At 38.1% G+C, this 26624-nt stretch overlaps 1 long non-coding RNA gene across 1 annotated transcript; it reads right to left on the reverse strand.

The window, feature by feature from the left end:
• LOC134670040 (uncharacterized) lies at positions 1-22766 on the reverse strand. The gene is made up of 3 exons (XR_010099008.1): positions 22654-22766; positions 13282-13374; positions 1-33 (listed from the first exon to the last, which is right to left on the reverse strand). It is a non-coding gene; the product is annotated as an uncharacterized LOC134670040 (long non-coding RNA).
• Positions 22767-26624: the final 3858 nt, after the last annotated feature.

A 26624-nucleotide genomic window follows, 5' to 3' on the forward strand; every position in this document is an offset into this window, starting at 1 on the left:
TACGTACTGCTCCTGGCGTCCTCTCGCAAATGGCTGCATGTAATTGAAATTAGAAATAATAATAGTTCGCCCTTGGTCCTTATTTGATAATCGAGTGATTTTCGTTATTCGGACACCCGAACTAATCTAATTAACCTTTTAACCGCCAGCAATTTTTGATCGAGCGTGCTCGTGTCGCCACCGACAGTAATTGTACCACGCAGAGAAAGGTTGGCATAGTTACGGGAGTTATAAATGTGCTGTAAAAACCAAATCAGATTTTTGTCTTAAGTATTTATCAGACTGTGGCGAAATGAGCTGGATATGTAATGTCTTATATATCAGACTCTGGCGGTTAAAGGGTTAAGAGCCAACAGGAGTGGTCATTTCTCCATACAAACGTACTCGACAGTTTCCTCCGTGGGTTTTGATGCTAGAGCAATGATTTTTTCAACATAGCTTAATATTGTCAATATCTGTGTCGGACTGTTTTGCTTTTATTGATATTTTTGTTTGTCAGGCGCTAGAGCCCTTCAAAAATGGCCAAAATGGCCTCATTGACTATGCCGCAATGAGAGGCGTAGTGCCTATTCAAAACTGATATCAATTAGCCAAAAAAGCAAAACGGTCCGACACAGATAATTTAATAATCTTTTAGAATCTAAAAGATTATTAAATTATAATCTTTTAGAATCTAAAAGATTATTAAATTATCTTTTAGAATCTAAAAGATTATTAAATTATCTTTTAGAATCTAAAAGATTATTAAATTATCTTTTAGAATCTAAAAGATTATTAAATTATCTGTGTCGGACCGTTTTGCTTTTTTGGCTAAAATTTAGATTTCCAAATTTGGTTACGATTGGTTAAGTTTTGAATGAGGAAACAGTCGAGTACGAAACCTCGATTTTTGAGATTATAACGCAGGATTTTTCGCCTTGTCCTTATCGCACACTTCCAAAACCTTATAACTAATGATAGAAATACAAAAGTACCTAAGTAACTCTGTCTGTCTTTCCGTTAGTTCTTATCGAGATTGTTTATTCGAGATTAATAGAGAGAAATTTGGTTTGAGTTTTAGGGCATAGGATAGTTTTTATCACGAAAATCATTCCTTAAGGGAATGCAAAGGAGGGTGTATTTTTCTATGGAAGTACGAAATCTACGCAGACAGAAAATATATCTAAGTACGTTACTGTCATGAATGTCATGATGTTCAAATTTAAACGTAAATATCGTACGTGTTTTCTAAATATGAAACAAAATACGACCGTTGTATTTATTTATTCTATTAAAATCAGACGGGATTCGATATTGTATAATATACACCGTGTTTTTTTTTTATTTCCGTTAATTTCAAGGGTGCATTCCTGAGCTTAAATTGAGTAACTTTCTCAAAGACACCGATATTCTAATTAACTCCATTTCGGAGATACCTATTCAATAATTATTTTTTTCCTATATGCCTCTACAAGCGTGTACACTTGCCTTAGGGCCGGTTTACATATTGATTAGTGTTTAGAATGAGTTCATACATTTGCTCCTAAACTAAAATACAATACAATCTCGGTCGATCGATGTTCGAAATGACATAGATATGTGACAGATTTATATTGTTTGGTTGAGTTAAATGGAATACCCGTGTTACAACAACGCTATATGCTACATTTAATAACTTTTTAATCTTAGTTTAAAAATAAAAAGGCGTTTTTTTTTTAATTAACTATGCCAGCTAGTTCTCTTAAACGTACTTAACCATACCCCGAAGATAACGGGATTCAATAAAAACACGGTGTATATACAGTGAAACCTGGTTAAGTGGGACCTGGATAAGTGAGAAACCTCTATAGCTGGGACTCATGGTGCGGTCCCGACACTTTAGCAATGAATTACCTCTGTTACTGAGAAAAAACGAACCTCTATAACTGGGATTCGTTGTTGTTATTTTATAGTCACATTGACCTCTATAATTGAGACAGAGAGTGTATTTTACCTCTTTTACTGAGACTATATTTATAAGATTACATTTTCCTAATTGTTTTTTAGAATTTTATAGGGAATTGACTTCTGTATCTGAGATAACGTCAATCTCTGACCTCTCTAACTTGGACTTCATTGAACAATTTCCGTATTCTTACTAACTCTTAGTCTATCCACAAAATTCCGCATTTGCCTAATTGTGTCTAAACAACTTCAAGTTTGATTTAGTTAATTTATGTAAGTACTTAAAACTATCGTAATGAAAGCTGAAATTTTGATAAATAACACGTAAAATAAATTTTTATTTATTAAATTTCTAAGTCGCAATGAAGTCCGTATCAAAATTAATTGAATTAAGCTATCCTTTGGAAAAATCATTCAAATTAAATTCAAAGAAATATTTAAACAGACTTAAAAAATATTTAGGGATAAGGATTATTTTACCTAAACATTTAAAGATATTTACAAAATACCTTATTAACCACCTCTATAACTGAGATATAATCCTCTATTCTCACCTCTATTAATGAGACCCTCTGTAAATGAGACAGAAATTTATTTGTACCTGGCTAACTGGGAGCCTGGGTAAGTGGAAAACCTCTTTAAGTGAGACAAATTTGCTCGTCCCTTGAGATCTCACTTATCCAGGTTTCACTGTATATAGGGATAAACACATAATATGAAAGGATGTATAAAACCTTTTCTTGTCACTCATTGCCATGGTTACATCCCTTGTCACTTCATCCTTGTCACAGTTGTCACTTTATCCATCTACCTACTAATAATAGTAGCATAAAATGCTGCTAAATTTTTTTGGTCTACCCGAGACATAGGGATGTCTTTAGTTTGTACAGTCAGCAAAACGATAAGCTTAGCACCTCCATAGCATCACAGAATAAATAATAGTACTAGGCACAGAAGACTTACTCTCTAACAAAACGCGCCTGTTACGATCAGGACAAGTATGGCCACTAGGTGGCGACAGAGCCACGCGCGGCTTATGGCTAGCCACCAAAATTGGTGTGGAACGGATGTACTTTTAGCTACCTGTAGCAAAGCGACGAAATCGCGGAGTGAGCCACGCTTGATAGCATACAATATGCAGGTATGCAGAGGTGCTAAGCAGCTTAGCACCTCTGCAAGCTTAGCCTAAGCTATATACTTATAAACAAGTCAACGACATAACCCCTCTGTTTTGACATTGCCTCAATCATAATTTAATAACAGCCTGCCCCAGAGAATACATCTGTGCCTGTGCCTGCATCTAATTACTAGAACCCTTTACACATAATTTGAAATATGGCGTCGTAGCAATCATTGCAGATAATTTATACAGTGTGTTTTCTGTAACAGGGGCAATAAATTAAACTGTAGGCTGTACTCCTCAAACTGACCAACATTTGTTCAGCAACTTTTAAAAATAACTCATGGTTTGATTTTTATTACACTTTAAAGTTTATTCTAAGACGCAATGTATTGCAAATTTTGTAATATTAAAAGCGTGACAAGTAATGTCAAATACACTGATGTCAGCGTACATTGAAGGCAATATTTATTTTGTATGAAAAAGAGGAAGTCTAAAGGATTCATAATTTTTAAAAGTTGCTGAACAAATGTTGGTCAGTTTGAGGAGTACAGCCTTTAGTTTAATTTATTGCTCCTGTTACAGGAAGCATCCTGTATAATACATACTAAGACAAGCATCACTATTATAAAGGTTCGTCTCATCTGAGTATAATTTGCTTTCACTTGGATTTCTAACTTTCAAAGCGTTGAGGAGGCGATTAATTTATAAATTTTCTTACTTCTGTATTTATTCTCCATATTTACAGCTGACATGAAAAATACGTTTAATGAAATATATTTTAAACTTTGAGCATAAAAACTAAAAACAAGGGACCGCAAATTAGAAATACTTGTAAGGAATATCAAGTAGAGCAAAGTAAGCCCTATCGTACAAGCAGTCTTAAGTAGTCTCGTTAAATTATACTAAAAGTAGATGAAAGGAAAATATTCGCAAAATAAGTCCAGCAAGTATAATCTGGCGGCCAATTCTGTTTAAACAAAATGTATGTGTAATTTTGATACGATCTGGCCCCTGCTTCACCAACGTGACAGGTGCGACGAATTGTAAAATCGCTGTTGTTGACGTCACAGGCATCCATGGGCTACAGTTACCGCTTTCCATCGGGCGGGCCGTATTCCTGTTTGCCACCATCATTGTATTATTAAAAAAAACTTTATGATATCCGAAAAAAACAGATATTTCTCTTGCTAAGTTTATGACAATTATTGTCACAAGAAACACTACAATTGTCACGAAATTCCGACATATAACTCATTACCTGTCAAGAATTACCTACAATTCTTCTAAATCTTTGACAATTGTCAGAAACTTCGCAGGAGAAATATCTGTTTTTTCCGATATAATAAAGTTTTTTTAAATAATACAATGATGGTGGCAAACAGGAATACGGCCCGCCCGATGGTAAGTGGTAATCGTAGCCTATGGATGCCTGTGACGTCAGCAACAGTGATTTTACAATTCGTCGCACCTGTCACCGATGTGAAATCGGGGCCTGTAGTAGTGTAGTCGACACCTTTTATCCAACCCCACGACTATTACATAGTTTTCGTCGTTGGAACTGTCGGTATCACTGTCATATTGTAAATTTATTACCAGACGGTTCTAAAATATTAGTGAAGCCATCAGTACTATAATTAATGCAGATATATAATACTGTTTTATCGAGCAAGCGCAATTCATCGATAAGCAATATCGACTTTAGCCGCATCTTTGTTGACAGCTCGGTTTATTGCCCTATCGGAACGATCGCTTGGCGTCTATTATAGTCTAGTGCAGCGGTCGGCAACCTGCGGCCCGCGGGCCGCATGCGGCTCGTGAACCTGTCACTTGCGGCCCGAGTGCCGCCTTGGCTATTTTGTATGTAGTAGTGACAAACGACAATGTTTCATAAAGTCATAAATATTAACAAAGTACGGCCCGCGTCACCTCCGTTAACTACTATGTGGCCCTTGGCTGCTAAAAGGTTGCCGACCGCTGGTCTAGTGGTACCGTTTGAGCGGGCCAAGGGCCGTAGAGGGCTACCGGCAGCTTACGAGCCGTGTCATCAGGTATCTCATGGGCACCAATAAGTGCAAGCGAGATGCCTTATGAGAAGACTATTTTTCCATCGCACCAATCAGTGTCAGCCGTTGACGGCGTTGACGCCGATTAGTGCTCAGTATACCGTCTTTACCATAAGGGCACGCGGGGCCCGTGCCCAAGGCCCCCCATCCTCAGGGAACCCCAAAGGATAGACAGTAACAGTATATTTGACTACCCATAATAAATATAGGATCATAGTAGAAAAATGTTAGTTTAATTAGCTTTCTTTCGTTTCCAAAAGGGCCCCAAATTCTTATGTGCCCAGGGGCCCCAGCATAGTTTAAGACGGCCTTGTTGGTGCTGCACGCGCACTCAGAAAGTTTTCACATAGTTCGACGTCGGTACGGATGTCGAGTGATCCTTGAAGAAAAACAGCTGCTGAGTATCCCATGGTATGGGGCTATTCATAAATTACGTCATTTCAAATTAGGGGGGGGGGGGGTCTGGACATCGGATCATGGTAGCATGACGTAGGAGGAAACGGGGTCATTCGAAGCATGATTTTAGGATGATTTTAGGGGGGGGGGTCAAAAATCGTCAATAATCGATGACGTAATTTATGGACAGCCCCTATTCAGTAACCCTTTATTTTTAACAATAAATAATTATAAAATGAGTAAATAAATACAGTTTATACAGTTTGCTTCTTTGTTATCGTGTCGGACATCCGACATCGTATTGGATCCGTGAAACGTTCTCAAGTTTGTAACAAAATAGAATCTAGCACACTTTAAATTGATAAAACACAATCGGTTTTTAGGTTATGAGAATATAGTGAAAATTTTGGTGTTAAAATAGCTGCCAGGCGAGTCAAATGTATAAAATGACATCGGGTCAGATAGCAAAACCGGTGTCTCGTTCCAGTAACGGAACTATCAAGATTTACCTGAATTCAGATATACATTTCACGGCTGAATTGTAACATTAATGTAACTGAGTTTTACAAACGGAATCATTTATTACATATCTTTTTAAAATGAACTTTAAAATTTAACACGTGCACTTTGGGATATACTTCTTCATCCTCGCGTTATCCCGGCATTCTGCCACGGCTCATGGGAGCCTGGGGTCCGCTTGACAACTAATCCCATGATTTGACGTAGGCACTAGTTTTACGAAAGCGACTGCCATCTGACCTTCCAACCCAGAGGGTAAACTAGGCCTTATTGGGATTAGTCCGGTTTCCTCACGATGTTTTCCTTCACCGAAAAGCGACTGGCAAATATCAAATGATATTTCGTACATAAGTTCCGAGAAACTCATTGGTACGAGTCGGGGTTTGAACCCGCGACCTCCAGATTACTTCAGTCACTCATGCCAGTCGCATGTCATGCAGTGACTGCCTGCCGGATTCGAACTTTAATATACGTCAATTTAATAGATTTGGAAACGATATGGATTAGATGTGTCAGTGTCAAAAGTGACGTATTTGTTTGAAGAAACGTCACATTTGACACTGACATATCTAATCCATATCGTTTCTAGATCTATTATTTGACGTATCTTAAAGTTAGAATCGGGCCGTGTGACTCATGGGAGCATCTCGCAACAAGCTGTGTGCAGTGGAGGAACAGCCTTTTAAGGGGTAGGTAAAGGAAACCCGTAATAGGTCCTGGTTTCAAGACTTGGCCCGAAAGCGGGCAATAAAACACATGCGCGATGAGGGTCGCCTCGGTGCGGGCCCTCTTTTTACTTAGTCACAAATGCGGGCGATTATGCCGTTCAAGGATCGGGTTGTAAGGTTGTTGTGTTGTCGGGTATGTTTTATTGAGGTTGTGCAATAAAGAGGATTTGTATTGTATTGTATTTTATTGAATAGTCACTAGCGGCGCTGGCGCTAGATCATAGATGCTGCTTAAATCATCTGCAAAGATGCGCAAGGCCTGAATGAATGATGACATTCTTTCAAACATATATCACACATGTTGTTTGACTCAAATATAACCTAAATGTCAACATACCTCAAAATAAATAAAACAGTGTAAGCCACAATTTATAAATGTGTAATTTAAGGCCTCACAAACCCGAACCTCATGATTAAAGACCAATGAGCAGCATCGATCTAGGTTTAGCAAGCCTGAGACGTTCTGTAGGCGTATTATGGATGGCTTTATGCACGTTATAAAAAAATTATCACTTGAACATCGCGGGATAGAAAGTGAAGGACACCGTTTTATCACACTGTGACGATAAATAACTAATAGATACCTATTCTTGCTGATCAACATTTAATCTGTCTCTGAATGTAAGTGTCTAATAAAATCGTGACTGCTTTGAAAAGAACTATTAGTATCTTGTTCTGTCAATAAAAATAAATATGTGGTAACTATGTATGGTATGCATACAAAGTTACTGCGTTTTAACTTTGAGTAGCAGTGCGAGATACGAGATTTTTTTTCCAATTAGTGACGAAATGTTCTCTTATGTAAGTACCTCTTCAACATTTCTCTGATACACAATCGGAAACAGCCTGATACACGGATGTGAGCACTTTCTGATTGACTATTCTTTGCACACCGTGCAGTTGATGTTACTATTTATTCGAATTGAAACATGCAAATAAATATATGAATGCTGAGCCAGCGCCTTTTCTGTGCCACGACACATGACTTCATATGAAATGTAATAGTTAAGAGTTTTTAGTAATTAAGTTGTTTTGCATGTTTTTATCGTGTACTTTTCAATGCCTTGTATGTTGTGGGTATGAATAAAGAAATTATCTATTTATCTATCTATCTAAGTAACTCACAAGCAATATGAAAACACATTTTACGCAACTATGCACAACACAACCGCTCAATATGTCGTATGATTTTCCATCTAATTATGCCTACCTGTCTCGTCGAATGATGGTATCTTCCAGCTCCTTCAAATCTCATTTGCTTAGTTTATTCCATTTTATCCAAGGCCATGAGAGAAGATAGGTCTGAGAGGTATAGTTTAACCATTCACTATAGTTCGTTTTTTTTAGCATTAGAAAGAACTTGCAAGAAGGTAAGCGATCTTAAAATGTCTTTTAATTGAAAAACGCTTTTTAAAAATCAAAAACGATTACTTATGAAAGCAGAAGAATATAAATGATCGTATTAGATGCATAATTGTTACATATTTGCCGTAACTTATTTTTAAAATGTGTTTTTCAGTTAAAAGACACATCAAGATCGTTTACCTTATTTCTAATGCTAAAAAAAACAAACTATAGCTACCTGACGATACTAAGTAATTACTTGTTTTAGCTGCCGCCCGAAGCAAATATTGGTTTAATTATACAGGTCGTTATTTACGTAAAAAATTACCCCAAAATTCAAACAAATCCACTGGACCGCGACAAAAGTTATAATCGCAAATGGGAAAACTTCAATGCTGATGTTTATACTGTTGGAGTTTACTTTTTATTCATTATTAACGATCACTTTCTTTTTTTAAATTAGGTGACTCTGGGTTATGTTGAAAAAATAACATTTATTTTATTTTATATAACTTGGTAACAATAATTTCAGTCAGAACAAAAGCGATTACCTTACTCACCGGTTATTCTGTCGTTTTTTAGGGTTCCGTACCCAAAGGGTAAAAACGGGACCCTATTACTAAGACTCGACGCTGTCCGTCCGTCCGTCTGTCATGAACCGTGATAGCTAGGCAGTTGAAATTTTCACAGATGATGTATTTCTGTTGCCGCTATAACAACAAATACTAAAAAGTACGGAACCCTCGGCGCACTTGTCCGGTTTTTTTTACAGCGAAGGCAACTTTAACCCCAATGTGACGCCAATGTAACTGTCACTGACGTTTCTTATCAGATAATTATGGAGGGTAGAGGTAAGGAGAAAGCTCTCATATGGGGTAAACAGCTCTAAAAGTGTCCAGCAGGGTATCGTCTTGGGTCGTCCCATTCGTTTTTCGTCAAGTTCTTAAATTAGTCCTATTCCTTTTTCGTCACTCATTCTACATTGAAAGCCACTGACGATTGTGACGAATGTAGCATGAGTGACAAAAGGAGATAGGACTAATTTAAGAACTTGACCAAAAACGAATGGGACGACCCAAGACGATACCTCAAGCAGGAAGCAAGCTTAAAACTGAATATTAATTTGAAATTAATTAGAAATTTTTCCAAAAAAATTATCTACAAAATTCCAACCTGAGCAGGCACACAAAACTGCCCTTGTGTTTTGTGAGCACAAAACTTAATGAGAATCGATTTAGAATTGCGACCTCTACGGGGGCCCGTTGAATAAAGTTGTCAAGAACTGACTTGATAAACAGGCCAACGTGCCCTGTTTATTAAAAGCTTGTAGCTTGTAATACAAGTGGAAGTCCCTTTCTAACAAAAGCTGTCAAAAAGGGACTTCCACTTGTATTACAAGTTACAAGCTTTTGACAGTGGGGAGACACTCCTAACTTCGGTCGAACTCGGCTCCGTTCGGCTCAGCATTGCTCCGAGCAATTATTAAGGTTGGCACCCTTGACTTTCTTTTGCGTGGGTACACTACATAATTCCGAAATATTTTATGCCGAATTTTAGAATATCGAATTTCATTATTCCGTTTTTTAAATACTCGACCCATTAAAATTCCGACTGTCGTAATTACGAACGATGAAAATCACGAAAGTGTATATTTCCGAATAGCAAAAAAGACGACTTATTAAAATTCCGAACCACATAATTCCGAATATAAAAATTCCGATAGTGATAAACACCGAATTTAACATTTACGATTTTTGAAATCACGAATTCCAAAATGCCATAATTCCGAAAATTTGAATACCGATTCCACGTAACTCCTATTTTAAATATCCCCATTTTTTAAATTCCGAATTTATCGATTCGTGCTCTGCGTCTGCTCCGGCGCTAAGGGCAAAGCACCCCTTCGCCCTTGCGTATCAAAGCGCAGGCACAATAAATGCTCACCTCCGCAGCATTGGCTTACTGGTCGCCTTCGGCGACCAACAGTTTGTTTTCGTGGGGTCGCAGTTCTAATCTAACCTAACCCACTTTTCCGGCAACAGTTCGTTTTCTTGGGGGTCGCAGTTCTAACCTAACCTAACCCACTTTTCTGGCAACAGTTCATTCTCTTGGGGGTCGCAGTTCTAACCTAACCTAACCCACCTTTCAGGCAACAGTTTGTTTTCGTGGGGTCGCAGTTCTAATCTAACCTAACCCACTTTTCTGGCAACAGTCCGGTTTCTTGGGGGTCGCAGTTCTAACCTAACCTAACCCACTTTTCTGGCAACAGTTCGTTCTCTTGGGGGTCGCAGTTCTAACCTAACCTAACCCACCTTTCAGGCAACAGTTTGTTTTCGTGGGGTCGCAGTTCTAACCTAACCTAACCCAGTTTTCTGGCAACAGTTCGTCTTCTGGTGGGTTGCAGTTATAACCTAACCTAACCCACTTTTCAGACAACAGTTCGTTTTCTTGGGGGACGCAGTTATAACCTAACCTAACACACTTTTCTGGCAACAGTTTGTTTTCGTGAGGTCGCAGTTCTAACCTAACCCACTTTTCTGGCAACAGTTTGTTGTCGTGGGGTTGCAATTCTAACCTAACCTAAGCCACTTTTCTGGCAACAGTTTTTTTGTTGGCTCCGCATCTGCTCCGGCGCTACGGGCGTAGCAGCCTCTTCGCCCTTGCGTAGCAAAGCGCAGGCACTAATGCTCGCCTCCGCAGCTTTGGCTTGCTGGTCGCCTTCGGCTTTTGACATACACTCTAGGAGTAGGACAGACAAGACCACGTGGATAGTGGGGTGCTCCGATTCGGATTTTGGTTAATTAGACTTAAAAAAGTGCGTTTAAGTCTTATTTTGAAAATCACGAATTTTTTTATTCCGAGTTTACAACAAATCGAATTTCCGAATACCGAATTACTTTATTTCCGATCGGTCAATGATTTTTCGGAATAGACAAATTCGGAAAAAATATTTTCGAATTTTTTCTAAATCGGAACTTTAAGCTTTCGTCCATATGAAAATCGGAGTTTAAGTATTTGGAAATAACAATGTCGTGATTTTCTTCTTTCGTGGTTTTCAAAGTCGTAATATCGATATTTCGATGCTCGATTGTGAAAATCGAGGTTATGAAAGTCGGAAAAACATATTTCGGAATATTTGGGTGTTCCCCTTTTGCGTGCATGACCACAGACAAGATAATCACTTGAATTTTGACAACCCTAAATAGCCGAAAGGGATAGTGCCATATATTAGAACGAGATAGCATAATTCGACCCTGACCCGCTGTCAAACTTCGGGTTTGTAGGAAGTGTCCATTCTGTACGGTAGTACTATTATTTCTTCTGTGCTTTTGATAAACAGGACACAGGGGCCCGTTGAGAAAAAAAAATTGCCCTAGAAACGGAAACCTTCGCTTTCTCTCGGTCAATAAGTTTTGAAATGATGACAGCATATTGATAAACTTGTATAGTAGAGAGAATGTTAAACAGACAATTCGTTAGTGCTTTTGTGGTTCAGTAACTTGGAATTTACGCCGAGCGCATTAATTTTGTAGGATATTGCTGGCAGTCAAATATATTATTATACAGAGAGATAAATTGTTACATATTCTGGAGTTCCGAAATATAAAGTTATGTAAGTATATAGCTTTATAGTTCGGAACACCAAAATATCATAGTCTTCATGTTTCTATACCTGTTCCTTATTGTTTATCAGTTGTAGGTAACAAACATCAATCCCAGGACCTTACATTCAAATTGGACGTGCTGTCTAGGCCAAAACATAGAGGCGTGAAATTGAATATCCATTATATAAAAGTTTCTTTCTATAGGTAGGTATCACAGAACACAATCATTAATATTTTCTGTGGTGGTTACTTGGTTATCACGAAAAAAGTTTCAAGCCGTGTATTCCCTTGAAAACAGCAGACTTTCAAGAGAATCAACTTTTGGAAAGAGACGCAATATGAGTGCGCGATCTACCATGGTTATATTATCAATATTATCACACATTAAACGGAATGAGAAATTCCTCGCCTTCAACCATAAAGAAAATATGTGGGGTATAGTGAGACCAAGCTAACTCTGCACAAACTTTGCAATGACAAAAGTGTCACCACAAACGTCAAACTAACTTAAACTATGAAAATATGAGATTTACTGGCTTTAGTGGGGGTGCTCACCCCCACATACTGTTACGTCAAAGTATATGCCGAGTTGGCTTACGGCTTCCACAAACGTTACCGATAATTGAATGCAAATTGCATACATTGTGAGGCATTTGATCGATCGATTAAATTCGTTGCATCTACTTAGCCGGCACCTAAAGTATGTTAAATCGCATGCTATTTGTGCAAGGTTTGTGCGATACGCTACGGCTCTTTAAGGGGCTCACTGATTCACTGTCCGCCGCACGGTATCGGCCTGTCAGTTGTTCGGAGCTGTCAAAATTTTGTTCTAACTGACAGGCCGATACCGTCCGGTGGACTGTTAATCAGTGGGCGCCTTTAGACGGACTTACGATGCATTCGCGTAGTTAGGTGTGGACGAAGCGACCTTAAACTTAAGGGGGGCTTTTTATTACCTAGGAAATACACTGCATTCACTTGGCTCCGATGCCTCTTCTGCCATACCCAACTTTCGCTAGCATACATAAAGTTGGGTATGGAAGAAGAGGCATCAAAGCCAAGTGAATGCAGTGGAAATGAGAGCGTTGAGAAGTGTGTGTGGCGTGAGATTGTAAAATAGAATTAGGAACAGTGTTATAAAGGAAAAGTGTGGACTGGATGTAGATGTAGTGACAAAAATTGAGAAAGGTAGGTATGTTCAGATGGTTTGGACATGTGGAAAGAATGAGTGAAAGAAGGCTGACAAAGAGAGTGTATGAGGGAGAAGTGGAAGTGGGAGTTGGAAGGGGTAGACCTCGGCGGACTTTCTCTGATCAGATCGGGGAAATCCTGAAGAAAGGCCAGGTCAAGAGCACCCTAAACCGGCGAGCGTGTATGAGGAATGTTATGAACGTGAAGGAAGCGAAAGAGGTATGTCAGGATCGTAGCAAGTGGAAATCCGTGGTCTCTGCCTACCCCTCCGGGAAATAAATGTATTTATGTAATACACATTGAAATAAAATGGCCCCGCAGACTTCGCCCACGACTAGATTAGTCCACGCTATGACTGTGTAGAAGACGAAAAAATATAAAATGCTCACTATAACGTCATTCGCAGGCCATCCGCGAGGAGAGACGGCGGTAGACTCTCCAGGTGGCCGTTCGTTGATGTGAACACTTGCAGCAGCTTGTGTCTGAAACAAAATTGGATTTACACAGTTAAAATATTTAATTTCAGTACCACTACGTACATACATACATACATACATCACTGGCTCAGTGACCCAAAGAGGATCTTGGCCTCTGACACAAGAGAGCGCCCGCAGTTGGGTAAAGAAAAGGAAGAAAAGAAAAGAAAAATCCTATACTATCTATCCTATTACCAAATAGGATAGATAGTATAGAGGGGTCCTGTCATAGTAAATGTTGTAGTCACTGTAAATTTACTGCCATCTATCGACACACGACTATAAGTCAAAATAAACACTGATAAAGTTATCAAAAAAATTAATATACATATATGGATAAATAAATTTATTATTTTTATATCATTTTGACCCATGTTCATTCACTAATCCACCACCTAATCCAATTCTCTAATAATACCTAATTCTCTGGACCATCTGCGGATAACCCATATGCTATAAAATTTACGATGTCCGGACTCATTTACTAACAGTAAAATTAAATTAGTTAACGGTGTACATCTGTAGACGATGGTAATTAGGACCCAATTAAGTACAAGTCTAGGCTAGAATTTCCTTTGAATTCAAAGGGCCGTGTGGGCCGTGTGTAAAGGGGACCAGCGTGTGAAGTTACAAACAACATGTTAATTGGCGTTCCATTCTGCACACACGATACCTGTTTGAAGCTTTGTCATTAGTATACCTATACAGATATAGTGCATAATTATTTTCCATCGTATTTTCACGGAAAAGAACGAAAGTCTTATGCTAGTTCAGTCAGTCTCGGTACGAAAAGTACTGAGGTTGACTGAAATAGCATGACAAATACGAAAGTTTCCGAGAAAATACGATGCACACTGACTTCATCGATTCGAAACCTGATTTCTTGACTTTCACTCGATAGAAAAAAACACCAACATAGGCATAGATCTAAAACAAAAAAAAATTTGTAACAAAACTGTTTATAAAATGCGCAATTTTATTTTTGATCAAAGTCATCGAACATTTTTTTTTGTTACTTACAAAAAATCTAAAACATGATATTATCTGCGATCCCGGACATACACAGCTCGTGCTTATGCTTAGTGAGAATGAGAGAAGAACAACAAACAATACCTAACACACAGGGCTTCAACTGTATTATTCTTCCCTGTGACAACTATGATACCAACCTTTACCCTATTTTACTGAGACCTTGTCTTGCCTGACTTATAAGGCGTAAGGGTGTCTGAAGTTATGCAAATTTGAACCCTAATACCTGTGAAATACATTTCAAAATCAGGTGAGAAATATAATTTATCCGCCTTTTAAAGGCTTAACGGCAAAATGAACAACTTAGTCTTGAGCAAAATATACCTACTAACTTTTAATGGTTTCTGTAAAAACTTCATTACGAATAAAGGGGTAGGTATAAGAAAATTGTTAAACATCGCCGTGAAAGATGAACCAACTTGCTAAAGAAATTCTATCTCACACCAATTTAAAGTTTTACTTGCATTTTCACTAGGGGACCCATTCTGAAATTGGGAAAAATAACATTGCTAAAGTTGGTCAAGCAGATCTTGTCAGTAGAAAAAGGCGGCTTTTAAAAATGTAGGCGCGAAGGGATATCGTCTCATAGAAAATTTGAATTTCACGCCTTTTTCTACTGACAAGATTTGCTTGACCATCTATATCTTATGTAGGAAACAGTAAATTAATTTTCTCGATATCGAAGTTGGACCCATAATATACAGGATGTAACAAAATAGTGGGGATCCGTTTAAGCATATTGGGTATCATGGCTATCATGTTCTGATTAGGAAAAGTAGAAGAAAATTTATTTTGACATGAAAAATTATTATTTTTCTATGAAACAAGTAGTCCAAGTCGGCCAATCCTCCATATGAAGGCCAACAATTTTTCACGTCAAAAATATTACCGAATTTGACGGTATTTTTGAACTGTCAGCCTGATACAGGGTTAAAAGACACATCCTCTGGTTGTGCTATGGCCAGCCTAGAAGTGGAGTGTTTATACCGCGTGTGGCCTTTAATATGAGCATAAAATTAAACTGTAGGCTGTACTCCTCATACTGACCAACATTTGTTCAGCGACTTTTAAAAATAACTTGTGGTTTGGTTTTTAATACACTTCAAAGTTTATTCTAAGACGCAATGTATTGCGAATTTTGTTATGTTTAAGGCGTGACAAGCAACGTCAATCACCATGATATGGCGTGGCGACGGCGTCCATTAAAGATAATATTTATTTTGTATGAAAAATAGGTAGTCTAAATACTTCATAATTTTTAAAAGTTGATGAACAAAAGTGTCACCGTTTGGAGCGTACAATCTCTTGTTACAGGCCACACCCGGTATATTACCACCATCTATCCGTTGTGTCACGTAACTTACGATGCAACCCGCAAACTATTTGCTATGGTGCTCACGTTCGACCGCATTCCCGTTTTAATAGTACCTACACACATTGCTGTTGTCGCCCAAATGTGTTGCATCTCTTTCCATAGTATAGTAATAATAAGCGATACCAACTCTCTCTTCTAATTCGGTCCCTCACTGCTGAGGATCGCGACTCTGCTTGCTAATTTTTCCTATGACAGCTCTCCACTTCTCCCTGTTGGTTGCTTTGTGGAAAGCGTTGCTTAGTGTGATGTCCATCTGGGCGGATATTTGGTCTCACCATCTCGTTGGACTTGGTCCTCTAAGCCGTCTGCCGTCCACCTTTCCCATCACCACTAGTTTCTCCAAGTTATCAGGGTCTCTGGGAGCTACGTGACCGAAGTATTTCAGTAGTCGTTGAAGATATAAGAGATACAGATGTTTCAGAAAAAACAGGAAAGTAACGTAGGCACCGAATTGTTATAGTTCGTTATATTACACAAAATTACGGATGTCTGAATAGGTCAAGCTGTCTAAAAGTGGCCACCACTTGGTCATCTGCCCTACTATCATAATGAAACACTTAACTAAGGGTGTGAAATTGTTTTACGTTATTAATTTATGAAAACTGTTGGAGCTAAAATACCCGGTGGGGAGCAAGGAACAAAGTACCTAGGCACATTTTACGCGTTGGTAAATTAGTTAGTTCGGGTCGGAAATAAGGACAATACAATATGGTTACCTACACGATTACGCAATTACGCTTTAATAAAATCAATAGAAAAAATATCAATGCAGCGTGAATGCAGCCATAGACAAAGGGAACTTAATTCTCTTTGATGCAGCCTACACTGAGAGAAAAATCATCACCAGGAATTAAAAAACAGTTCTGTACTAGGGGAATAAATGAAGTTTTAGTAATAATTATGGACGTTTCACTATTTCTGTAAAGTTTATTTATTTCTACAAACAGCTCAGTAATCCCAAATATAATTTCAACTAACAGATAATAGAAATTGCAAGAACTAATAGAAATTGCAAAAGTCAATTTGTTCCTATTAGTTAACTCTCCTTGTCCCCGGATTAAGTTTATTTTTGTAATAAAATTCTAAGTGTATTTTTGTTGTACTTTTCTCTCAGTGTACAGCCTCGCCTTCAAATAAACTTTAAAAACCATTCGAATTATATTATGAGCAACATTTTGAGCATTGCCAAGGAATGGAATTCCTTGCCGGCGTCTATATTTCCGTGCTCTTATAACCAGGCAACCTTCAAATCAAGAGTGAACAGGCACCTTCTGGGCGAGCTCGCTCCATCGTAGGCCACGTCTACGCCTCGGCTTGTCTGTGGCCATGAATAAGCCCATTCATAATTACTTAAAAAAAAGAAATGTCATTTTCTACATAATGTTATAATAAATTCTTCTAAAAAACCGATTTTCATTTAGCTGCCCCGCGTTTTACAAAGTTCTTTGTGGGTCTTCTTACAAAGTTCAAATGACGAAATTTGATGAAGCCTTCGAAGGGACGCCCCAGCTCATTTGAATACTTAAGTACATATTCAGATTTGTTTTGTTTCATGGAACAAAATTTTTTTGTTAAATTTGTGAACGGTACAACAGATTTTGAAGTGATTCTAACCCAAAATGAATGTATTATTATTATATATTTAGTAATGGAAAACCAGGGGAGAGGCCTTGCCCACCAGTGGGAGAGTGGGACACTGAAATATTGCTGTTGATCAATTAGCAAATTAAAGGCACTGGTCCCACCGCGAGCTAGTAAGCTATGAGCTATCGGCTATAAACACGAACAAAAAATAAGCACTCCCGTGTAAATAAAAGAGACACGGCGATATTTATAGCTCACCGCTGGGCGAGTAACTATAAATATCGCCGTGTCTCTTTTATTTACACGGGAGTGCTTATCTTTTGTTCGTGTTTATAGCCGATAGCTCATAGCTTACTAGCTCGCGGTGGGACCAGTGCCTAAGGCTCTGAATAGATTTCCATTGGAATTTAACAAGCAGATTTTACATATAATTTATATATTATTTCTTACTAATGTAACTAGTTTTCACAACTGAAAACCAGTTACAGACGTATATTACGTAGGTACTCGTATGTTACAAACTCGTCAAACTCTAGGGAAAGCGAGTTTTAAAGGTAACATAATTATATTTGTTGGAAGTTTTACTACTCTACTCGTTTTGTATTCTGAATGTACTCCGTAGAAGTGTAGACATAGGCAATAATACCCATTCTATCTATCCTTCGCGATTTTAATATTACGCGTACAGGAATATACGAGACCCGGGATGCTAATAAGAGCAATAAGAAATGGAATTTAATAATGAATAGATTCGCTCGTACAAAAATGTCCCCAAGTATACAGTGTGGAAAAATAAGTCGGGCCCTGGAGGGAAACTACCTTAAATCCTTAAGCTGGCTCATTTTACTTAAAGGAGATATTCATTTATTTTTAAAAAGAAACAAAACTGCATTGTAATATTTTTTTAAACTCGCTTGCCTCGTCCAGGTCTCGAACCGACTTAAAATTCCAAAAAATAAACACTCGCCATTTTATTCTACTAGTCGAATTTTAATGATAACATTTCGCCAAGAAACATTGCAGTTTTGTATCTTTTAAAAAATAAAGGAATATCTCCTTTAAGTAAAATATGCCAGCTTAAGGATTTAAGGTAGTTTCCCTCCAGGGCCCGACTTATCTTTCCACCCTGTATACTTGTATGTGTTAAAATGTTTAGACGAGAACGGTTTCACTCACTTGAATTTTTAGTCGCCATTGGCGACATGTTTCGGGCCCGTCGGGGGTCCTTCCTCAGGCTCGAGTTACGAGCTAGGGTTAGGGTCAGGGTCGAGATAGGGTTGTACGTGTTATAAACCCTTAAACTAAACCTAGAGTTATCTAGGAGTCGAATTAGTCGAAACCCCTACGCTATTGGTAGACAGACAACGCGAGAACATTAATGTCGTTTAAGTACTTTTATTGTGTATTGTGTGATTTATCTCAGTGTTTTATGGGCTAAAAGCCTGAAATAAATGATATTTTATTTATTAACCTCTAGCAGCCCAGAGACCTATAAAAAGGTCTCCTGTTCCATTATAATTTGAACTTTGTGTTGACAAAATAAAGTTTCATTTTGCTTGGCAAGGTTTGACGTAGGACTTGGCTAGAGGTTAAAATTTACAACACGTGTTATTCAAATGTTGCAGAGCTCCAATAAGGCAGGACTTCTTGAAATTCAGGTTGAATTTTAACTAAGAATATTGAGTTTAAAGTTTTTAACTAACTACGCGGAAGAAGTTACGAGCAACTATTGGCGCGATTCGGGAAATGAATTAGAGATTAACTAAATACGATATAGTAAAGATATGTGACATCCCACGGGTAAAAGTACCTTATGGAGGTTGGCGCTTACACTATTATTAACGCCGCCGCTCCAATATTATTGCCAATATTATTCGCTATGCGACGTAAGCGCCAGCGCCATAAATTAAGGTACCTTTTGGCGTGGCCTTTTACTGTGGAACGTCACATATATTTACTGTTTCATATGTAGTGAAACTCTAATGCATTTCCCGAATCAAGCCGTATAGTACAATAGTATGTCTAGATTGACCAAGGGATAAAAGGAAGTGCCTTTCACCTAAGTTAAACACTCTACTTTTATTTTGAATACCTACGGTATAAAGGAAAATACATGTACATATATTTTAAAAAGTAAAGTATAAACTGTTGTAGTATTTCTTGAGGGTACTTCCACCTAACAATTTAGGTAAAAGTATCGTTATTTATAGAATGGAATGTAGGAGTAAATTCTTATCGTAAAAAAATAATAAAAAAACGCACTTGGAAAGTAAAATTCCCTAGAGCAGAAACGTCTCACTTTCGTCATACTTCATAAATAAACAAGTACTTTCAGAGCATAGGAAATAAAAAAGGCATCTCTTCGAACTCTAGTTTAGAGGTTTAACAAATGCACATACCCACAGATGTAATGCATAATTCTTTTCCATCATATTTTCACGGGAACGTACGAACGTGTCTTACTATTTCAGTCAGTCTTGGCAAGAGCCAAGACTGACTGAAATAGTAACAAGAGGTACAAAAAGTAATGAAGTTGACTGAACTGAAGTAGCATGACAAATACGAACGTTTCCGAGAGAATACGATGGAAAACAATTATGCACTACATCTGTATTATTATTTAAAAAGACGCTTTGCCGTGACATTCTGATAAAATAATTGAGTTTATCAGAACGCCATTGCCAATTTCAATTCCCACAATGAAACCACGAACTTAATTTGCGTCGATGTACGTTCCACTGCGTATTCGAGTCGGATTGGTGTTACCAGGTAAAATATAACGAGCGACGAGGGATCTTTTATACAAAATAACAAGCAAATAAAAAACCCACCCAGGGTTCCGTACTTTTTAGTACTACCTCTGTTTCACGCTGTCAATTGTCGTCTGACATTGTCAATTTTATTCACTGTACATTGCTGGTTCAAAAAATGACAGCTAACTGATATGATACAAAATAAGTTTTTTCACCACACCAGCTCGGAAAGGCTTACTTTGCACTTCAAAAACTGATAGCAAAGTTGCATTTTATTCACATTTGAGGCAAAGTAATCAAATGCAAATATTGGGTTGTCTTCTTATGTTTGCTGGTAGAATTGACTTTTCAAATGATGATTTTGGATGTTTAATATTTAATAACATTCATTTGGTTTTGTTTGATATTTTACATTTAATATTTGCTTCGGGTTGGTGTGGTGAAAAATTTTGTGTTTCACTCAGGGGCAAATTTTGTTTAACCCTCGTGCTTTGAAACCCTTGCAACGCTCAAGATTCCATTTTTCGAACTCGCAACGCTCGTGGTTCAATTTTGGAATCTTTCGCTTGCTCGGGTATCAATATAAGCATGAGCGGTTAAACAACAACTTTGCCCCCGAGTGAAACAAATAACTATTATAATCCAGTTACTAAGTGCCGTATTCGAACTTCAAGATATTCACAAGAGATGACACGTACTAGATCCATTCTTGATACGTTATAGTTTAGATATCAACTAGTTCTTTTTTGCAGCGCAATTCGGGCAACCATTGTCACTTTTACGTTAGATAGAGTAAGATATCTATTAGACGTGAATTGGATCTCTAAGTCATATCCTGTGGAAATCGTTCAAGAGTATCTCCAGAATCGCGCAAATGTCAAATTTGACAGGTTAGATCTTAAACATATCTTTATCGTATATTGGTGATGTCTAAAAGATATCTAATAGATGTCTATTTCAAAATCCGAATCGGGTCCTAAAACTACGTTCGTGTAGCCAATTTACTACACAATTACGAGTATATAGATTTTGAACGAATTTTGTACTAAAGGGACCGGTTGGACAAATTGGGACAATGAAACTGTCATGTTAGTAGGTCAGCATCATTTTCATTACCAGTAGGTAAGTAAATAGATATATATAGGTATGTATATGTATCTATTTTTAGGGTTCCGTACCCAAAGGGTAAAACGGGACCCTATTACTAAGACTTCGCTGTCCGTCCGTCCGTCCGTCCGTCTGTCACCAGGCTGTATCTCACGAACCGTGATAGCTAGACAGTTGAAATTTTCACAGATGATGTATTTCTGTTGCCGCTATAACAACAAATACTAAAAACAGAATAAAATAAAGATTTAAATGGGGCTCCCATACAACAAACGTGATTTTTGACCAAAGTTAAGCAACGTCGGGAGGGGTCAGTACTTGGATGGGTGACCGTTTTTTTTTTGCTTTTTTTTTGTTTTTTTTTTTGCATTATGGTACGGAACCCTTCGTGCGCGAGTCCGACTCGCACTTGCCCGGTTTTTTCTATCTTACTCTTGCTTACTACTTAAACGTACATTTTAGATTTTGGAATTTTTATATTATTTCCACTCAGAATCACGAGCTATGCTTATTATGTTAGAATGTGTAATGTTGTAACATATTTGTTGTTGTAAACCGGACAAGTGCGAGTCGGACTCGCCAACCGAGCGTTCCGTACTTTTTAGTATTTGTTTTATAGCGGCAACAGAAATACATCATCAACAAAAACATACCTAAATGTGAAATGAGAGCCAAGGTCAATATTAAGAATAATATAGGTATGTGTCGTTGTTGACTCGCCGACAAAAGAATTGAAATCTATATGGGTGCCAAGTTCTGTGTTGTGTTGTGTAGAAAGTCCTGAAATTATAAAGGATTTGACTTGGCTAGTTTTTACGTATACTTTTCTAAAATTTGGTTCGTTGGTAAAAACTAGCACTGTTCATGAGATACACCACAAAGAAACACAAAAATCCTCCTGGTGACGGACAGACAGACAGACAGACAGATGGACAGACGGACAGACATACAGACGAACAGTGGAGTCTTAGTAATAGGCTCCCGTTTTTACCCTTTGGGTATAGAACCCTTAAAATAAAAAACCAGGCAAGTGCGAGTCGGACTCGCGCACGAAGGGTTCCGTACCAAAAAGCAAAAAAAAAAACGGAAAAAAAATGCAAAAAGAAAACGGTCACCCATCCAAGTACTGACCACGCCCGACGTTGCTTAACTTTGGTCAAAAATCACGTTTGCTGTATGGGAGCCCCACTTAAATCTTTATTTTATTCTGTTTTTAGCATTTGTTGTTATAGCGGCAACAGAAATACATCATCTGTGAAAATTTCAACTGTCTAGCTACCACGGTTCGTGAGATACAGCCTGGTGACAGACAGACGGACGGACGGACAGCGAAGTCTTAGTAATAGGGTCCCGTTTTACCCTTTGGGTACGGAACCCTTAAAATAAAAAAAATATATTTACAAAATACTTTGATATGTATTAAACGTTGACACTTACATGTTGCCGTCCCCTGACCGGTTGCTGTCGGTGAAGAAGTGGCTCATTTCTTGTCGTTCGTCTTGTACCGCCATGATGGCCTCGGCCAGCGTCAGAATTTCAGTCACCTACAAGATAAAGCAAGTGTTAAACTAAAATCCTATCTAGTAAACTCTTTACCAGACTGATATTTCAAAAATGGCAGATAAGCCGTATGTGGAGAAAATATATGTATATCCCTTAGCCTTAACCTCTCACTTGCGGCCCGCGAGCCTCCCTCTGGCTATTTTGTATGTAATATCGACCAATGACAATGTATGATAAAGTTATAAATATTAACAAAGTGCGGTCCGCGTGCTATGTGGCCCTTGGCTGCTAAAAGGTTGCCGACCGCTGCCTTAGCCTAGTAAAGGGTTAATAACCAACGAATTCCAACGAAGATTTGTTGATACTTCTGATAAATCTGAGGTGCTGATATATTTGGCATGAAAACATTTACTATACAGGGTGGCTAAAAAATAAGTGCATTTCCCCAAAACCTTTCTGGCAACAGGAATACACTTATTTATTTTTGCCAGCCTGTATACATATTTAACTCTCGCGTCGAATTTGATCATAGGGACAATGACAGTACAATTATATATGAATTAAAATTTTATTTGGGAGTTTAACAGTTTCATTTATTTAGAAATGTAGCATTTAAGTGATAATATAATACGTTGAAACATATTCCCTTAATTATTTTTCAATGAAGTTCTTCCCTAGATATGAAGAAACTGCCATCTTTTGACGCGAGAGTTATAACTGAGCTTTAAATGTGACGTCCCACGGGTAAAGGTACCTTATGGCGGTTAGCACTTACGCTATATTAACGCCGCTCCAATATTATTGCGGCGCTATGTGACGTAAGCGCCAGCCGCCATAAGGTACCTTTTTCCGTGGAACGTCACAAATGTAACAGTATACTCTACAGAAGTATGCAGCTTATTACGATAGCTGCCACGCGCGTCACGTCCTCGACAAAGTGTCCTGTTGTCACGTTTTGCATACTGCACGTAGGGTTACCAGATGACAGGAATTTTCCTGACATGTCAGGAATGGGGACGGAACACGAAAATGTCAGGAATTTTTTGAATGCATAGTTTTGTATAAAGTACCTTATTAATCTTATTATGTATTTAAATTAATACAAATAATAAATTTAATGGGTGTCCATCGCTAACGGCTAGACCTCCCCCCCCCTCCCCGTCATATCAAAAATATGAATGTCAGGAACAATATTCAGAAATCAGGAATATTGTCAGGAAATTTTAAATTTATATCTGGTAACCCTAACTGCACGCGCGCAACATCGTCCTACAAAGAGCACTCGAGCTGTTAAGCGATCCTTTTGCAAATACTCGGCTTTTAGCGTGCAAGTATTGAACTATTAATACTACGTATACGGCGTTGGCGGTCGGGTGGACGGCATTCGGAAGATTGCGGATCACTTCCGGATGAGATTGGCACAGGACCGGGATAAGTCGAGGCCGTGTCGCCGAAATATTTTTTTAGCTTGTAAGATTTTACTATTGTACGTATGTTATTTTGTAAGGTATGTACGAGTATCTATGGGCCTTAGTTGCCTGCTAATAAATGATATTTGATTTATTTTGATAAGTAAGTGACGTACTCGAGAGCGGCCTGTGATCAGCAGTGGGCGATAATAGGCTGATAATGCTGATAATTATGATGATAATGATACCGGCACAGAGAACCAGTACTTTATAACCAGTATTGCGCAACTGAAATAAGCGGTCGCCATACTAAATTAGTACGGAAGAGCATATGTGTGGTGACCTCGATTGATTTTTGTGCTCCGCGTAGAGGTGGTGTGTGATCAAGGGAGCTTATCTCAGAATATAGATACTAGGAGGACTCCAGTGTCGTCGATAACTTTGTCATGATGGTCAGATTCTGTACATTGACAGCCGTCTGAGAATGCAAACTACAAACACTTATGTTGAGCTCACCTCAGAGTATAGATACCAGGAGGAGTTGAGGGCTGTCGACAACCGTGTCATGATGGTGAGGTTCTGTACGAGGACAGCCGCCTGAGGAAGCACACTACAGACACTTGTGTTGAGCTCACCTCAGAGTATAGATACCAGGAGGAGTCCAGAGCTGTCGATAACTGTGTCATGATGGTAAGGTTACTGTACGATTACAGCCGCCTGGGGAAGCACACTACAGACACTTATGGGCATTTCTCAGGAGGGCCGTTTTTACGTGTCCGGGGCAGTAATTGATTGAATTTACTGTTCAATAAATCTGAATTAATTTAGGCATGATCTTCAGCTTATATTCTGTCTGGGACACTATCAAATTATTTATTTATTATTTATATAATACAAGAAAAAGAAATTCAAATGCCAAAAATGATGTTCGGTGGGCGTGTCCCGCACCCAGATTTTATGAAACAAAAAATTATTACTCAAGATGGGGCATTAGATCGGAGTTATTATGGGTATTCACGCATAGGGTATTAGTTAGCTTATCATATTCTTTATATCACAATAATGTGTTTGCTCAACACATTGAATAAAACCAAATTTACGATGTGTCCCGGGCTAGGGACTGATATCGGTGTAATTTGCAAAACATGTCAGTACTCCTTCAAAGTTGTAGACCAGGAACTCAGTGTCTCAAACATAGTATGCTTTAGTTGTGCCTTAACCGTTGAATAAAGTAGAGGTACAGTCACAGTACAATAAAGTGATTTTTTAAACGTTTCTCCGTCCTTCGCTGGGTTTGGTCCTATGTTTTTTTTAGATCGGTGGTGCAATTTACTCCGAAAGTTTTAGTGCAATTATCGTTATGTAAGTGATTAAGAAGTCATCGAAAGTACGTAAATCCACCATTATTACATCTCCTCTGTATCGTTCATGCCATTTCTGTAATTGCTAAAAAGCGATTAATTTTGATATCGCTGGTGTTGATTTCCCTGGTTTCGGTGGATTTTTTGACCACCGATATCAAAAAAGTGATCACTGAATTCAAATCCTGCTTTGTAAACTAGTTTGTTGTACTAATTTATCATGTCTTAAAAGTGAAAGATACGTTGTACAGTCACCTGCAATAATATATTACTCTTCGAAGGCCGCAAAAATATGTGACACGCTCTTATGGCTCTACAAACAAGATGGTGTCAGATATTTTTACAGCCTTCGTTGTGTAACATATCATGACTGTACAAACGTAAAATTATGTTTGTAAGTAAATTATGTCATAGTAGGTACACAAAATCACTAGTTCACTATGAGTAGTTTTTTAGACCAGACGTATAGACCCAATGTTTCTTTCTCTGTCTTGATATTCTTTTCCAACCAATTAAGTAAATTATGTTCGTTCGTTCCTCTGTATCACCGGAGGCCCTACACCTCGATACCTTTAAACATGTCAGCCATGTTAAATAAATGTAGTCAATTAGATCCCACTTCTTTTAAAATAACTTGTGTATGTAAGTACTATGCAAGGTGAACCCAAGGGACAGGATGTACAGAACAAGGGATTAAAAATAAAATAGCATTCTAATGTCGAGATCGCTTCAAAGGCACTGAGCTACTGGTCGATATTTCTAAAGGATAGCCATAGACACAAATTGAAGACAGCAAATGTTTTAACAATCCTCAATGTCTTATGTCTTTGTCAACAACTTTGTTACAATTTAGCTCAAGTGTTTGAGGGTGCTGGAGATCATAATTAATTGGTAATTAGATCTTCAAGCATTACTCGACTACTTCAAATATTATAGTTTTAAATTGACGGAGTTCACGCTTTGAAACTCTTTTATTAAAAAAATACTTGTTTTCCGTATTGCATCATATTGCTTTATAAGTACATTAAATATTGAATGAGCATTAAACACCACTCAAGAGTGTATTGTTTATCGGGTGCAGGTAACATAAGTTTTTTTTAGATGCGTGTGCGGTCGGATTGCGTGAAACAAACAT

This window comes from Cydia fagiglandana, chromosome 13 (genome assembly GCF_963556715.1).
Source record: "Cydia fagiglandana chromosome 13, ilCydFagi1.1, whole genome shotgun sequence".
In the NCBI taxonomy this organism is placed as follows: Eukaryota; Metazoa; Arthropoda; class Insecta; order Lepidoptera; family Tortricidae; genus Cydia; species Cydia fagiglandana.